This window comes from Dendronephthya gigantea, unplaced genomic scaffold (assembly GCF_004324835.1).
Source record: "Dendronephthya gigantea isolate DGI-Jeju-01 unplaced genomic scaffold, DenGig_1.0 000072F, whole genome shotgun sequence".
In the NCBI taxonomy this organism is placed as follows: domain Eukaryota; kingdom Metazoa; phylum Cnidaria; class Anthozoa; order Malacalcyonacea; family Nephtheidae; genus Dendronephthya; species Dendronephthya gigantea.
Window position 1 is genome coordinate 1151847 of NW_021163082.1, and position 15392 is coordinate 1167238.

Here is a 15392-nt window from a genome sequence, read left to right on the forward strand (position 1 = left end):
AATTATGAAAATTATGCTCAAGAGCTCAATATTAATTCAGAGCTCAATATCAAATAAAAATTTCAATGCATGCATGCATGATGACTAAAATAGGCGATCCTATAAGTCGGCAAAATCACTTTGCTATAAACGTGAGAAAAATTTTCAAACAGACACATTGCTTTAACAATACAAGCTTGATTCAACACAATATGTCTTAATGATGACCTACTTATTGATGACTATCGGCAGTCCTTTGCTAAGAAAATCACTTCGCAATAAGTATAATATGAAACATGAAGTGCACATTTGACGGTAAATTCAATTGCGAGCCCAATATATGATAATAAACCTTGTCAGTGATTACTGAGCGCGATCCTTTGCCGACAAAGTAGAATATAACTCATTCAGTGCGGAATTACCTAATTTTTCTTATAAAGTGCTCATTACGGGGTTGCTTGCCGAAAAATTAATTTCTCTTTCATGTAAATGTCCTTTGGAAACAGGTGTTGTTTGAACTGGAGCCTGTTATTCGAACGTTCGACAACTCTTCATAGACATTTTTATCGTTTTGATGTCTTGCTTTAAGGATCCAACGTCTGCCGCAAGTTTACGATGTGCTCACCTGTTTTCGTTTCATTTGTTTTTCGAAGTGCTCACGACCACGCTTTCTCTTTAAAACTTCAATAACATGATTGCTTTGTCATTTTGAACTCTTTGTCGAAAGCTCCCGCTATGTCAGTGAAGTAACAGAGAAGGCAAAGGAAATTCTGATAGGATAGATTTTTAACGCTTTTCCACTATCACGTAAATGTTGGACATTGAATCCGGGGCACGTTGTTTAAAAGACAAATAACTTTATTCATAGACTCTTTGCTTTCGTGCACAATATGCAGACATGAAGAGATACTTCCAGAAATTGTTGCCAACCTCTGGCACAAATATAACGCTTTGCCGCAACGGTTTTAGAATTTTCATTGCATTAACTTTTTGCTATTTCTTTGCAACTTTAATGTTGTGATTGTTTTGGTATGAGAAACCTCGGTGACTGTAATTTTTTTCTTCTAAACGAAACCAATATGAAAAGTAGAAAATATTAAGAATATAGTATTATAGTACTAATTAAAGCTATATATACTATGCGGTTAAAAATTTCTTAGACCGCAGCCTTAGTGTTCCTTCATAGGCGAAAAATACTTCAAACGAAAAACACTATTACAGCACTTTTTTTTCTTAACAAGTTGTATCCTGAAGACGGACTGCTAAAAAAAAGTAAAAACCTCTTGTGGAATCCTGTTTGAAACTAAATTAAATTATGCAATTCAAAAATACTATACGATCATTGTAGCTTTTTCTGGCGCATAAACTTGCCCACGATTGATTTTTTGCAATTTTATTAAGTCTTTCTTCATAGTAAACTTGTATAAGGCAGTTTGTTAGCTACTAAAGGTGACGTATGTTTACCTAATTGTTTCCTTTGAGAGTTAATTGGCGTCGTGGGCATTATTTGTCCTTAAATACAGTTTCCAACACTTTCAAGGTGCACATAGAGTTTCGTTATAAGAACATTTACATCTCCAGGGGATAAACTTAAAAAAAACATTCTGATTTGAAATAAATACATTTAACCTGTCTCAAGCCACGTAGAATGCTGTCCCAATATTTAAGTGAAGAAACTATAAGCATGGTTGCTGTCGTCGTAACATTTGGATTCGTTGGATTGATGTTAAATGTCCTCCTGATTTTTTCAATTATCTTGACCGATGGCTTTTCAGAAAGTCCAGCTAATATATTTGTATTGAGTCTGGCTGTGGCAGATGTCTTGACTGACTGTGTGTGCGCCTTTTTGTATGCTTACAATACCTATTATTCCTCCTTTACTATCTCTTTTACAGTTAGCAAGGTTTTCGCATTAGCAACAACAGGAAGCATTTTTCTTCTCACCCTCAACCGTTACATCTCTATAGTAAGGTCGTTGAGATATCCTAACATTGTTACCTTCCAACGATCTATTATCATGGTCGGAGTTACATGGTTGATCGCCATCACTGTCCCTGTCATCGATTCAGTGAGCTTAATCCTCGACGAGATACCTGTTCTATTGATTTCGCGGTACATTATCGCATTCTACATTGCATCAACTATCATATTGAGTGTGTACATGTACAATTTGGGCAGGAAACACGCCAAACGCATGGCTCAACAGGCATTTGCTGTCACCGGTCAACTACAGTCGGCCTCGCACGAGTTTAGAACATTACGTTCGTTGTTCATGATCGCTGGAAGTTTTGGGGCATGTTGGTTGCCAATGACAATGACAACTATAATCCTTGATAGGAAGAAGGATGCTGTTTTATTTTTTCGCGCATTCTGCTTTTCTTCGCCCTTGATAGTTATGAACACAATTATTGATCCGGTTGTGTATTATTTTCGAAGTAAAGGTTTTCGTTCGTCACTGAAAATGTTAAAAAGGCAGATTATAAACTCTGGATATTGCGAATGTTGCTGAAGAGAATAAATTAAATAAGTATTAACCATTGTTAGCAGAAAAGAGTCTAAAGACAAAATAAATTCGCCATAAAAAAATAACTTCGAGGTAGGGAATTGCTATGCATAATTGCATACATTATGCGCCGAGGAACTGAAAAGAGATCGTTGGGTGAAAATAATTGAACAATAACTATGGTTATAGTAGCACAGATCTGAAGATAAAAATACTGAATTCGCCAAAAAAAGGAAACTTTGGGTAAACGGAATCGCCATTCGTTATGGCTGAATTAGATTAAAAACTAATAAAGCATGAAAAAAATGTATTAAAATTGTATTTGTATGTATAAGTCTTTTAAACTTTGCATGACCCCTACTGAATTCCAGCATGTAGTTCGTGCTGACCATGCAGGATCTTGTCCTGGTTAAATAAAATTTTATCTATCTGCCTATCTATCTATTTATGATAAGCACAGAAGAATCGAAAAAAGTGAAGATTACTAATCGTCACAAGGAATTAAATATGATGAGGTTTGCATGGCATAATTGTTTGTTAAGGTTGTGAGCTGATATAAATAATGTTAATATGATTTTTTATGGCTTAAGAAGTTCAATAGTTAAAACGTAATACGAGATCGGGTTTGACTGATAGCATTGTATTTGTACATTATGTTTGCAAACTTAAGCCGCGTTTACACTTCACGCCTAGACCTGATCTGGACCAGGTCTAGGCCAAGTCCAGGTAATACGTGCTACGTTCACATTGTCTTTAACAAAGTACTTGGAAAAAGAGCCAAAAACACGCCGAACAAATCATACTATTAATTTAAAAATTTGTCAGGATTATGTAAAGCCTGTTCACATAACCAAAATTAATTGTAAACAGCGATCACATAAAGGCCTGGTCCAGGCCAGGTGAAAGCACGTAGTGTAAACGCGACTTTACACATCATTATTGCCGGCTACAACTTACATGCATCTAGGCTATAATGTCTTAAATCATATAACGTAAGTTCCGATCAGATTCCATTGTGGAAACGATAATTTGGATCGAATGCAAGGCCATTGTTAATTTTCAGTTTCAAATTAAACTTCGAAAGGAAAATTAATATGCTCGTGTAACAGGAGCTCATTTAGGCGGGTTGATAAGAAAACTATTTCACTACAAGTAAATATCAACGCTCAATTAAGAAGGAGATTTAATTCAGGCGTCATTATATTATATACAATAAATCTCATTAACGATTATCAGACGGTCCCTTGCCGACAACCCATTTAATACGAGTGGGAATATCAAACAATCATGCAGTGTTTAATCAGTACAAAATCAATGCCATTCCGAGGTTCTAAAAACCTGCCGTGCTTTTATATCCGAGTTGCAGCAAACGTACGAATGGCGTAAGCCGTGTCAAGCCCTGGTTCCACCGAAAGTTTTTACTAAATATTTCCCTTCTTCTTTTGATTTTTGAGCAATCAAGTACAAATAAGAAATTGTTATGTATTCAAATTTCAACAATTCAAAAGAAATAAGCGAAGTACTTCGCGTTTTCCAGAGAATAGGCCTGTCCAATCAGGTGTTTAAGCAGGTTTTCACTTTCCTGTATCATAAAACCTAGCACTGATGACTAGACACCACGGTCTAATGCTGATAACTTCTCTTCATGCAGTCTGAGCAAAATTGCATATAATACCCAAGGTTCAGTGCCCGATCAATAGACAAATTTAATGCAAAGGTGAATGGAACAATCAAGAAGCCAGGTGGTCTGAATGGGTATTTTTACCCAGTCAAAACCAATAAATCGAATCATTGTCAATCTGAGTAAAAATTGATGTACCGAACAGTATTATAAAAGGTTACGTCAGGAATACTACCATTCCCTTTCGCAGGCTGAAAAGTAAACACCCGTACACGGGCAGAAAGATTGTTTTTAACCGTGTCAATTTTATTTTAACGTTATTTCTTTACAGTTTTAACTGTAGGGTTTCTTCTGTTATAGAAGTGTTTAATCATGAATTCCATGATATTCAGCTGTGTAAATTAATTACGATGATGCTATGATATTCAGCTGAAGAAATCCAAACGATCTCTTCGCTTCACAGGGCAAAGCAATCTCTTCCAGCTTTGCAAGAGAACGACATAAGTTGACCCGTAAGCATTCATATTATTGAAATCTTTGTATATTTTGCTTGTAGTAAAGACATAAAAAACACTATAGTCAGACTATACTTATGAAAATCGAAATTACTCGATAAAAATACTTTTTACTCAATAACAAGTGGACATTTTACATAATAAAGTTGGCTCAGTTTTTAATGAACAGAAAAGAAGCTACGGTCAATGCTCAACGATGGTGTTCATGTCATTGTCCCACTATTACTACTTCAAGGTAGAGCACGAAGGTCTCTTTATCTTAGTAAAATTTCTCTGGTTGTATGTAGGTATATAATTTATTGAGAATCTTTATTTTCACAGGAATCACCTTTTACCTCTTTGATAACGTTGACCTCATGCTCAAGCTCATCCAATAATTGTATAATAACTTTAAGGTTTAAGAAATTAACCAGGTATAAACTTATAAATTTGTATAATCAATAGCCCATTTCACAAATATAATGTAGATTTTGATAATCACACTGAGCGTCATTCCACTGTCCTAGAAGATCGTCAGGATACCCAGCCCATTCTACTTTGTACCACATTTCTACGCAGTCTTCTTGCCCGTAACCATTACTTGGTTCGCCCAAAAACCACCTGGTAAATGACAGATTGTCACCATGCACGGTATAAAACGTATTACTTTGACTGCCAGCGCCTCTTCGTACCCCGACCCAAGCTCTGTGTATATTTCTCTTCTTCATAACGTTGTAAAGGTATTGATGAACAGTCATGCTCGTGGGTACCACCAAGTCTCCACCTCGTGTTTGACATTCAGTTTGTCCAGCAGACCAAGAAATAACTGCCTCATGGCTGAAGTAGTAACAGCGACCCTCAAATTTCTCCCAATTGGAAGGACAATTTGAGCCTGAGAAAGTTTTTGAAACAGTTTACTATTTGGATATTGTAAACGCGATGCAATGAAAAATATAGGGATATTGGTGAGAATTTCCGTAAATCAGAAAAGCTAAAAATTAATTGTCTCGAATTGAATTTTAATGAAATTATTTCCTCGAGGTGAGGAAGATAACATTGGGTTTCCGATTGTAAGAAAAAATAACAATAAACTCATGGTATTTGGCTTACATAATTCCGATTGATCTGAAACTTTGTTCGGTGTGTCAGTTTGTCCACCCTGTAAAAATTTGAAATTTTATGTATTAAGTTATAGGTATACGGATTCTCAAGCTTTAGGATATGAATATTTATTTTATGTAGTTCAATTATTTGAGTTTTAGCGTCAGGATATACAGGTTATCTCAGCTTGAACACAGACCTTCATTTCGCCCTCATTAAAATTCGCGGGGAAACAAACGTCTGAAGAAAAAGTGGTCAAAAGTGTCTTTTTCCCACTTTGCTATTCATTTTTTAGTAATTAACGCTGATGATTGACAGATTTAGCACCCAAAAAATAACAAAATTGAACTTGTTATTTCAATGCTTAATATAGTTTCTTGTAAACACTCACGGTGTACGCTGGGTGAATGCAGTGCCTTTTGTTTCGGTAATTCTTAGTTTTTCACAGAAGTGTCCACTAGTAATAATATTTGTCGGAAGACGCAAAAAATATCTCTCTGAAAATTATCCAGTTTCATGAAACTTTGCATTCTCTAGATATTATTGTAATACTGCATGTGATATTGTGGCTATAATAAAACATGAAAAAACATGGCAAAAAAAATTGACGATATTTAATTTTTACTTACTGCTGAAATTGTCTGATAAAATGTCCAATCATTTCCTTCAAAAATTCCAATATATTTCAAGCTCAAATGACTGAGTTGACAGTTCTCTTTGTAAGAGTTTGTTATCCTTGTGTTGTAGTTAAACCCAAAACAACACGGTTCTTCAAGGCATGCTTTAGTGGATTCTTCCACACAGTAAACAATTCGTGCTGATAGAACAGCAGATTTTGCCAATTGACCACCTAAATAATTAAATGAAACAACACAATTTACGCGAAAGCTACATTCTTAAAAGCTGCATATTGAAATTCGAGACACACTTTATATTCAATATTATAGTGATGAGGGAAATTAATTTATTGTTTATACCTAAATCTAGATAATTTTTGGCTAAGCTGTAGATTTAAGTGCAGAACAAAACGCTTCAAAAAGTTAGTACAAACTTTATAGATATCGAAACATACACCGGTTACATCCTAAGAGTTTACTAACTATGTGTCAAACAATTAATTGACTGCGAAATCTTAATCAGACACATATTATTAACAATTTTAAGACGGTTCCACTAGTATAATTAAAGTCTTGATTTTTAGCGTTTTACCTTTCGATTGATTAAAACTATAAATATTGTAGGACTCTCATATTGTTCGTTATAACAAGGATACGGGCGTTAAAAATTTTCACTTTTGTTGTCGAAATTTTGTATGAGACTCTGACCTAACCTGCATGCGTGCAGCCAGAATCTTATTCCCTCCTCTCCCCTAAAAGTCAGGCCGCACGCAGGCCACTGTGCGGTCTGTGCCTTGGTTAATAAAAAGTTAATAATCCCAATGGTTCAACCAAGGAGTGTCCATTAATGAGTATTCATTAATTACTTCTGTAATTATATTTATTTATTTATTTGTTTTTCCCCAATGCACAGCTTTGTAATTATTACAAAGGTTTTTTTTAATAATGTTAGGCTAGAAACCTATGCAGGCTTTTAAGTCTAGACAACTAGTGATGATTTCCAGTTTAACTGAGAATTACTATCGTTTCTTGTGATATTCACTGAGCTAGAGGCAAATAATGTAAGAAAACGAACCTGTTGCAAAATGTTTTCACACACACTGGCATATTTAATTCAATTACACTGCTTTTTTGACATGTGGCCACAGTTGATTATTGCGTAATAATCCGAGGTCGTTCGACCAATCAGTGGCCTCAGGTTTCGATGATCACTTTTGTATTTATGCACTAACCTTTACGCATTTTGATGAAGTAGAGAGATGTGATAATTTGAGCGTTACGATTCGGCAAGAATGCCAGTCCACAGGATAATGTTATCAGCAAACTGATCTTCATTCTGTTTTTTTTTTGTTCAATCCAGTAATTCACCTGAGTGATTGCTTTTCCTTGAAAAAAGAAATGCATACACCCTGACCTGCAGTTTCTCTTTTTTTCGAGCTTTTCTGAAGAGCAATAATTTTCAATTCGTACTTATTTAAGGCTGAGAAAATATGGGATAGTATATAGTTGCATGCGAGAAAATAAATTATGGAATTTATGTTCGAATGGCAAAAAACAATATTTCAATGAGTGGCTTTTTAGAGAAGTTCAGTAGGTGGAAGTGAAATATGGACAAATATATGTTATATGGACAACTATGTGTTATACGGACTAAACTTATGATAACAAAAATATACGCGAAGATGACAAGTAAAACAAAATATTTGCAAAAAAATAGGAAATTTATGTAATGTGATTTTATAAATAGACAACCAAGGCAAGGTGTAACCCCAGAGGGGGTACGCCTTGCCGAAGATGATATAATATGGTATGATGATGATAATATAGGAAGGTGGTCAATGGCTAGCAACAATTTGAAAACTAGCAAGAATGAATACCAGAAACTGTCAGATTCAGCGTGACATCGCAGAAGACACGGCTGGTATAAAGTTGAACCCACCTCTACCCTAAACCTCCGCTAGCAATTATGCACATTGCAATTAATTAAAGTAGCTGATATATTATATGGAGAAAACTGGCGATTTGCGATTTAATTGCTGTGTATATAGAGGTTGGCGGTAATTTGCATCCACCCATTTTTGAGCATAAATATTTGGAATTTTTATGGCATGTATTCATAAATTAATATCCTTTTGTTTGGCATTGGCATAAATAAACCGGCTAGGAGAAGAATAAACAGTTGAGATACTGATTGCCTGGATCTCGCCGGAAAAGCTAGTGAAACGTTTATGAAAACATTCAGTTAAACAAATTTATTGTAATAAAATGAATGCCATTCATTCGTGCTGTTTTTTTTAATCTACAATATGATGTGGATATTTTTCTAAAATTTTTCAAACTTTTTTAGTCCTGTCCGTCTTATATAATTCAAACTTTTTCACTGTCATCTTGTTTCCGACAATCCCGCGCATGCGCAGAAAAATTGTCGCTACGTTTCGAAAGCAGCTGAATGTTCGCACTATAATGAATTTACGTAGAATAAAAACAATTACGTACGGTTTGTTTAGATATAGAATTGATTAGTTTGACGAATACATGTAATTATTTATTAATGACCTTTACTATTATAGTATAAAAATTAATAATAATGATCAGATCAGTCTACACTGATACAGCTGCATGTGCATGTTATTAAAACGAATGAATTGATATTCCGTAAAGATCCGTTCACACGATCCAATTTTGTTGGATCCAATTCACTTTTGACGTATGAAATATAGTCGGCTATTGATGAAGCTGTAGTGCATCGGCTTCCGTGGATTTGATGCTGATATACATTACAAGACAACAGACTGTGAAACATCCATCAGAAGTTAATTGGCTCCAACGAAATTGTGTCTGGATGAAGTTTACGTCTTTAGTGTCTAAAGCATTATTACATCTAATTTTATTTTTTTGTTCGAAGAAAAATTTACGAAACCTGTAACGTTGTCGAAAATAAAGGCAATAAAAAACGTATACATTTACTACCTGAAAGCTTTCTTACGGAATAGAGAAAGAGATCTAGAAGAAAAGATAAGCATCTACACCTTAAAACTAATGGTTGTCGAGTTCAATAACGTTTGATAAAAATGTTTGCATGGCTCATTGTAACCGGTGATTTTATTAAAAATTGCTTGGCCTTTTCGAAGACAAAATCCCTCAATATCTAGATACACAGTTTGGTTTGCCCGTTACCCTGCCAATTTGCTAGTGGCGTACGTCGCAGGTTGATAACTGCGGGGGGGAGCTTATTTACATGATTCAAATTGTTGTTTCACGCCTTGTGAATACGAATACTGATGTGACTATATGTCCACCCCACAGCGCAATTTTCGATAATAACTATTTCAACACGCGATTTAGCTATTAATTATTTAATATTTTCAATATATACTCTATGAGATATTCAATATATAATCTCAAAGAAGCCTAAGTTTGAATATTACTTAAAACCTCAAAAGAAACCAATACATTCATTCAGCTTTTTGATTATTTTGATATCTTGCTTGAAAATGCAGCATTGTAATTTTTTACATAAACGTTCACAACACGCCTATTACATAATGTATTACTGTACAAACTTTCACAATAATGCCAACAAATATCAACCAATTTTACGTCAGGAATTAATTTTGCAGTCAAATATTTCCTAGGAGATGGGTTCAGCGACTTCTTTAACATATTTTTAACCGCGTAACAGCATTCCAATCACACGCTAAGCACGCACTTAGCAACGCTTGTCATTCATGCCTAAAAAGTTTTTACTCTGATTCCTCCTCTGTGTATCCTGCCCAATACCCAGAATGGCGGCAGAAATATGAGATGCAATTGCAAAATTCATACAATTTGAACGATAACAGAGTACAAAAAGGGAAAACGGAAAACTTCATGAAGCATACATGCAGTTGCTATGGTGGGCAATTTGAGATTACGAAACACCTTAACACATTTACTCGTATATCATGCAATCCCTTTATAACCATTCATCCAATAACCCGAATATATTGCACTTTCAAGCGCTTGACGGCATTCCGGTGTCTATACTCACAAAGATATTCAAATTAATTTCTTTTCGACAATATTCTGCGCATTTTTACTTAGCCGTAGACGGGATGCTGTGATAGCTCTTCTTAGTCCGTTATGTCTTTGCAAAATACTAAGCTCATAAAAAATAAAATGTCTCGTAACAGAAAAACCGGGATAAACAATTTAAACCCCTACCTGTCGCGGCAATAGACGTGCTCCAAAAAATATTGAGCAATTCATTGGCTTACGGCTGTCTGTTGACGGAGTTCATCAAATTTTTCAGTAAACTCCTTGAGCTCCTTATTTATTGCATGTAACCGTATTTTCAGTGACCAATCAATTTTTGCCGTTGTTATTGAGCAATTCTTATTGGGCAACAAATTGTCCATTCCAAATTTGAATTTATTTCTCGAGCCATCCTGATGGGTCAATGAACAGGAAGTTAGGAGTTTTTCAAACTGCAGTTTTCCAATAATTTAACAGACAAAAATAATTAGCCTCGGCCCAGGAGTTATTGAGTATAGCCCCGAAATTCTGACGGTACAAAGAGAGAAAAAAGCGCAAATCGGGAGAAGACGCTATACCTTGGAAGGTATTGAGGCTAGGAAGGGGGCGCACGTCAGAAGGGGGCTCAGAACATATTTGATATTTGATTGCGCAGGTATATGTGTTTCTACAGTAGCCCGCCAGGCATGCAAGCAAGTAGTATGTATTATGCAGGGCGCTTATAGATAGGGCGGTGATGAATTTAAGCAATTTAATAATAAATTCTTAATATATGGAAAATGTCATTTCCGGTGAAATGGAGCTCAGTGATTGGCTGAGAAGAATTTTGAGCGGTCCATTGCATTCCCGTAATTTTGTTGAATCTGAAATTGGTTTATACATGCATTTCAAAGTTTTCGATATTAATCATCTTAATCGAAACTGTAAGGTTGTGCAAATGTATAAACTGCAATTTTTGTTTTCAATATGAGTTCTTTTAAAAATATTTGCTTATAATCACAATTTAATTTTTATACACACGCTAGCCTTTGTGAATTTTGATGAAATAAAAGGGAAGGCATGATTTCAACAGAGCATTGCCATTCGGTGCAAATACCATGCAGTAAATATATTAACGTTATGAACAAAATTTTCATCCTGTTCTTTAACTTTGTCATTTACGGAAAAACTGACAGATTAGAATGATGTTGTTCTTCCTTAGTTACTATATTGCAGACCAATAATTTCTTCTCTAATATTTAAGGACAAAATGTCTGCAGCTATAAATTTTTTCTGAATGTTCTTGAGTGTCTCGAGTGTTTTTGGCTAACAAGCAGGTTTTATGGCAAATATCAATATTGAAATATTGTGCGCTTATTGCATCGCTGCACGAGTGCACATAAGGTAATATTCATTTGTTACCCGGAGCAGTGCTGTTAAACAGGAATCGCAGTTCCTCCATGTTTAAAAGCGGGGGCAAGAACATACTTTATTGCCCTAATTTCAAACCAAAACGTTTTGTCCGAGAAGAAGTTGGGAGTGAGTAAGGGGGGGGAGGGAGAGTAGTTAGGGGGCATTAGGGTATGGGGGTTGCGAGGTTGATTCGCGTGGTACCTGATCATTACGTCTCTGCGTCCATGTCATACCAGAAGTACGTTGCTTCGATCTAGCAGTATTTCAAAAGATTTTATCGTGCTTCGCGCTTTACCCCGACGATCATTTCCTGTAGAATACAGCACGTAAAAATTGGAATATCTTACTCAAAGAGGCCCCCATTATATAGCTACAAAATTTATGACTAACAAACACGTTCCTTCACTTCCGGCTAATTTCTTAGAAATTGAATACACTCAAATTTAGCTGGAATACTGAATTAAGCTGAATTATATACATTGTTATCTATCAGAGCTATATAAAACTTACTTCTCTCGGAATCTCTGTGCAAGAACGAACACTACATATTCATATTCAAACAAGAAAAGGTACGAGGGAATTTCTTTAGTTAATTATTATATATTTTATTGTTTTCTTACTCAAAGCGATCAACACGTTCCGGCATCAGTATTGCTGTACTTGCGATTTTACTTGCCAAATTTTACTTACATTACATCTCTGCAAATGCAGAGCAAATGAAAGTGAAACTATACCATACCAATTGAGGGAATGATGGATACGTCGAAGCCATGCGACGAGCTAGTGGGTATATAAGGCTGCGTTCAGACTGAGCTGGAGCCCGTCGCTTTTTCTGGCGCCTAAGTTGAATACGACGCTTCCAAATGAATTTGAGCACGGAGCCCAAGAAAGGGCACTACCTCCAGACGTAGTACTCAACAAGGGCACTGTGCTCAGGACGTTTTATGAACCAGTTTTTACTTTGGGCACCGTTGCCGGGCACTCAGTCTGAAGGCAGCCTATGTCGCCGAACTAAATAAATCCGACTCTCTGTTATTCACTGTTTGTTTTATTTACCGTCTATTTACAACGTCACATGCCAAACCTGTCGTTGTTGATGGTTTTCAGCGGCGTTCTATTACCGAAGCAGACGAAGAAGCGCGACGTGGAATGATTGTCTAACGGTTTCAAACTGACTCCAATATAAATATAATGTCAGTTTGGAACGATTACACTTTAATTTTATATCATAATTCATAAACACATTACTATCAACAAAGCCTATGTGACTTCATAATGAAACAACAAGCGTTCTCAAACCTTAATTAGCATGCAGCCAACGATGAAATTAAATTACAAACAATATTTTGGCCTTTAAATGTCAGTTTTTGTAGAAGTTAATGGTCATATTTGCTCCGGCAAAAGCCCCAGAGTTAAAATTGACCGTTTCTTGGCTGTGGAAGGCAAATATAGTCAATATAGGTGGCTGTCAGCTGTTTGTAATTTAGTTACAAACAATTTCGTCTGCTTTGTTTAGTGCAATTTCACTTGCAGTACTAGCTTCTGTGAAGCAAGCGCTACTGAGCGAATGTGAAATTTGTTTTTGTTTCATCTCTGAGCGTCGTCTTGAATACGAACGAATGCTACTCTCAGACTTACGCCCAGAGACACGCATAAAAAATACAGTCGTCAAGTAAAGAGGCAGCTGTCGCCCTAATACAACGATCGTCGGCGAGATACGTAGTCACGTAGAGGAAGGTCCTCTACGTATTAGACGAAGCATAACGTTGAGCCAAACTAATCTTTGAAGACTTTTTTGGGTCTGGAACAGCAGAATTATAGGACAACTGTATTTTTTGGGGATCCTTGCGCGAAATGGAGTTGTGATGTTCGACATTGCCAAAAACTTGCCGTTTCAGTTCAACAATTGCTACTTCATAAACTTGGTCATGATTTGATTTAGCAAATGTTGATATTCTTTTAAAGTAAAAAATGCCTCTGAAGACCAAACCTTAAACCCATAAGAGCAGTTTTTTGTAGTTTTCGCTATTCTTTTTCCTGACATTTTGGTAAAAAGCAGCTAAACGTTTGTCGAGTTCTTCTTTCGACAATCCTTCAAGGTCATCAAGGTCGTTGGGTGGAGATTCGTCTGGAGAAATTTCTTTGCAAAATGCTATAAACCTAGGTGGCCACAGCAAGTGTTCCGAGTGTTTTCTGCATGAATCCTTTTGTTTCTATCAAAAGTTGAATTTCATCGATTGACAAGCTTGAGAAACGTTGTTTTTTATTTGCTATGATGCGGGCAACAATTTTTCACGTGTTTCCCTGACGCAAAACATTGAATTTATTTAAAGTCATGTGACCACGAATGAACCAATCATGCACAATCAAAATATACAACACATATATAACAATGCAGGATAAACTTGGGGATACAAAGTTTGAGTCAATATTTTACCATTTTAAAAAATGTGACTCATATTTTACCATTTTGGAGAATACACGGACATTGTGCTATTGCATCAGCCTCGTATCCTCATATCGTATCGATCAGCATTCAGCTATTGTCGAGCGGGGCGCGATTTAGGAGTTTTAAGAGGTTTCTGTTAATGACATAAAAAATAAACTCATATTCCTTTGCTTACAGTTTTAATAACATTAAATAACGAATTCAACGCGCGATTCAATGAATTTTTTTCGCGCATGACTTTTTTCACGCATATTCTTTGTACTCGATCGAAGCAAACACTGCACGCATATTCTGCATGTCTACTCGATCATAACTAAACGAATGTACGCATTGTTTATAATATATAAAACTAAGCGACACCACACGCATATTCTGTGCAATCGACCAAAATTCAAAACTAAACGAGTGTAGGCATATTCTGCATGCGTGCTCCTTCAAAGTTGAACGACACTGCACGCATATTCTGCGTACGCTATCAAAGCCAAACGACGCCCCACAAACATTCTGTGCACTCAAACAAAACTAAATTAGCATATTAACTTAAACAATATTAATACCAGTTGTGTCTAAGACTATACCAAGGTATTAAGGTTTGTTTATGATAGGACAATATCCAAGTATTCTAGGTTTGGCAAACGTTAACTCTAACCAATCTCGCTGGCGCATAAACTAAAATTTAGCATGCGTAGAAAAGAAACGTGACATTAATAGTTGGTACGTGAGACATATATAATTATTACGTATGCTAATGGTGCAAAAGGAGTGTAACTGCCACTTGGAAACACCACCCGGCGTAGGCGAGAGCGCTGTCTGAGCTGTAAATACGTGATCATATTTGATATAATACGTATAATACGTGATCACGTTTAAAGCTACAGACTAAAGGTCTTCAAGTTAATTATGTATTGTTTTGCAACTGGGGCGATTGATAATGTGCGTGGAAATCTCAATGATAATAATTTATGTGGACATTGATTTGTGCGTGGAAACTTCAACGGTAATACGCGGACTGTTGTTTTTCTTTTAAGTCTTAACGCATATATACTTCATTCTAGAGGTTTTATTGTTTTGTTGCTGATTTGGTTGTGTCCGGATCCCGGTAAAATTATAAATTTCGGTGCTATAATAAACAATTATTGGATGAGGTTTTTGTGATATGCAGAGTTATCAAGGTCGAGGTAAGCAATATAAGCGAATTTTGCGTGATTGCGCGATTTATCTG